At 71.7% G+C, this 3,113-nt stretch overlaps 1 protein-coding gene across 1 annotated transcript in view; it reads right to left on the bottom strand.

The window, feature by feature from the left end:
• The window catches only part of LOC101571197 (A-kinase anchor protein 17A), a 7,992-nt gene that overhangs the window by 2,745 nt on the left and 2,134 nt on the right, over positions 1 to 3,113 (bottom strand). The window lies entirely within an intron of this gene.

Raw genomic sequence — 3,113 nt, 5'->3', positions numbered from 1 at the left:
GGGTGTCCCTGGGCTGCGGCCCCAGCCCTCCCGCCCTGCATCCTCCCGGGGCTCCTCCGGGTGTCCCTGGGCTGCGGCCCCAGCCCTCCCGCCCTGCATCCTCCCGGGGCTCCTCCGGGTGTCCCTGGGCTGCGGCCCCAGCCCTCCCGCCCCGGCCTCCGCCTTCGGGCGCCTCCTCCTCTGTGCCTGCGCTCCGCTCCTGTCTCTTCTTCCTCTTCTCTCCGCACGGGCGAACCTCCTGACGGCCTCGTGTTTGCAGCGCGTTCACAGAAACGTCCCAAGCTGGACTAGAAACGTCACATGGCAGCTGAGCAGGTGGGGCGAGGTCAGGCTGAACCCCGCGGCTGGCGGCAGAGCGAGGGCCGAAGCTCCGTGTCCTCAGGAGCGCTGCGCTGGTTTCGGGTCCAGGCTGACCGGGGACACTGGCCGCCCGGTCCCGAGACTCCCGAAATGCCCGTCGCCGCGGGTGCCGGCCGGGTGGCCCCTGTCCTCTGAGGTGCACCGGGAGGTTCACCCCGGCCTGCAGAGGCGGCCGCCCCGGTCTCGGGGTCCCCAGCGGGCGTGCAGGCGAGCGCCTGCGACCCCTGACCCGCACGGCAGGCGCCGGGGCCTGGAAGCACCTGGCCGGGTGTGCACTTGGGGCCGCCTCTATTTCTGTGCCCGGCTTCCTGCAGCCCTGCCAAGCCTTTGTGGCTGCCCACGTGAGGCCGCCGGCTGCCCCGGGCCCCAAGACTTCCTGTCCCCTTTCCCCTGCCAACAGCAGCGCGAGCCGCCCTGCTGGGGTCCCCGGGCAGTGGGGGTGCACCCCTGTGATCCCCGCACGCGGGAGGCTGAGGCAGGAGGATCTCTGCGAGGTGGAGGCTGGCCTGGGCTACAGAGTGAGCTCAAGGCAGCGTGAGCTGTTTAGCAAGACCCCGTCTCAGAAGCGGGGGGACTTTTCTAACTGCGGACACCTTCGGGGGCCCCTCAGTAACCCTACCCTACTCCCAGGCCCTGCGGTCACACCCTGTCATCCTAGGGGTCACCCCGCACAAGCCCCACCTGAGTCAGGAGGCTGTGGGGACACCCAGGCGGTCGCCCCCGAGCGCAGAGCCCGCCCGCTGCACAGCGGCACTGTGGCCCTCGGTGGCCCCCTGCTTGCCTGTGTCCATAAAGCTTCATTGAGACACAGGGAGGCCCCGGCTGGCACGCTGGCCTCCGGGCGAGGCTGAGGCTGCCCCGAGCCGTGCTGGGCCCAGCAGCAAGCTCAGCCGCACGGTGCTTGCCCGGCAGGCGCCAGGGCCTGAGTTCGGTTCCTGATCATTCCACTGCCCCCCAAAAGCCGGGGAGATTCAGCAGACTTGGAAAGCATGAAATGGGGGCTCTGGAACCATGAGGTGCAGGGCGTGGGGTGCAGGGCGGCTGGTGCGGGGCGTGGGGTGCAGGGCGGCTGGTGCGGGGCGGCTGGTGCGGGGCGGCTGGCCATGGCGGACAGCGTGGGGAAGGTGCCCACAGCCGATGTGGGAAGCAGGGAGACACGCGGCGGGGACAGCGAGGCTGTGAGGTCCTGACGCTCCGAGCAAAGAGGCGCTGAAGCCCTCCAACCCGCCGCCCCCATGTCCTCCCGCCGCAGCCAGCAGCCCTCCTGCGCGGGTGACTTCGAGCTCGGTGGCTCCTGCTGCCCACGCTCCTGCGCCTCTCATGCCCCTGCGCTGCCGCGGCGGGCCCTGCTACGTGGCCAGGTTGGCGCAGCCCGCTGGAGACCCTCCTGCCTCAGCCTCCCGGCGGGGCTGACCGAGGCGGGGCGCGGCCTGGTGGCACCTGCCCTGGGGGGAGGCTGCACGGGGACGCGGCTGGAGCTGGCTGGCGCTTCCGGAGGGTCCCGGGGCGCTGCAGGTGGGATTTCGCAAGGCACCGGGCGGCCACGCTGAAGAGGGCCGGGCAGACCGTCGCGGCTCTTTCTTGACTTCAAAAGACAAAACAAAACAAAACAGGAATTGGTGGCCGACCGAGCAACTCCGCGCTCAGCAGGGACACAACCGCCAGGGTGGGGAGGAGCAGCAGGAGGAGGAGCCGCCGGGCGTGGCGGCTGACAGCGACCGCGACAGCCCCGCGCTGCGAGGAGGGCAGACGTTACACAGGAAATTTCAAAACCGGTTTTGGCTGCCGCTGTCGCTGCAGGCCCAGCTCGAGCTGAGCACCTGCAGACAGGCGGCGGGCGCGGCCAGCGGGCACCCGGCCGGGAGGGCTGCGGGGCGCCGGGCAGCCGCCGGGACTCTTGCGACCGCAGCTTCCACGCGTGCCAGGTAAGGCGCGGCCCGCTCATCATCTGCCTTGCTGCTGGGCAAGAGGGGCTCGGGTGCGCAGGCGACACAGGCCCGGACTCCTAGGCTAACAGCAAAACCCCAGCAGATTGTCCAGTGCGGGTCAGCGGGTGGGAGGGAAGTCGCGTGGCACGGGACAGACAGGAAGGACGGAGGGGCGTCGTGGCCACGCTCCCCGCAGCCGGCACCGTCCTCAGGGCTGAGGCTGTGCTGCGGCCTCTGGAAGCCCGCCGGCCTGGCTCCGTGGGGCGCGCCCACCCAGCCCGGGCTGCCGAGAGGAGCCGCAGGTCGCGGGCCGCGCGGGCTTCGCAGCTTTTGCTTTTGTCCTGCGGTCACCGGGTTTATTGCACACTGCGGAGGACAGGGCCTGGGCGCGGGAGAGCGGAGGAGGGGAGCCGCCATCCCGCACTCGGGAGGCTGAGGCAGGAGGGTCGCCGCGGCGCGTTCGAGAGCAGCCTGCGATGCGCAGAAAGACCCGGATTGCCGCAAAACAAACCGACGCGCTGGGCGCCGGCGACAACGGGCCTCCCGCGGCCAGCCTCAGGGGAGCAGCCCCAGCGCCCCGCTTCTGCCCCGCGGTCCCCAGGGGAGCCGCTCTGCCTGGCAGTCAGGCATTGGGGGTCACGCCCGCCTGCACCTGGGCCCCGGGGCGTGGGGGACCCCGGGGGAGCTGCGACCCGGCCGGGGAGCCCGAGCCCAGCGCGCGGGAGGCCGAGGCAGGAGGGTCGCCGCGGCGCGCTGGAGGCAGCCTGGGCTGCCCGCGACTTCAGGGCAGAGGCAGCTGCGTGCGGAGACGCTGTCGCCAAGAGA

This window comes from Octodon degus, unplaced genomic scaffold, assembly GCF_000260255.1.
Source record: "Octodon degus isolate 3935 unplaced genomic scaffold, OctDeg1.0 scaffold00274, whole genome shotgun sequence".
NCBI lineage: Eukaryota > Metazoa > Chordata > Mammalia > Rodentia > Octodontidae > Octodon > Octodon degus.
Note: the sequence above shows the minus strand (reverse complement) of the source record. Positions and strands in the feature narration are given on the sequence as shown.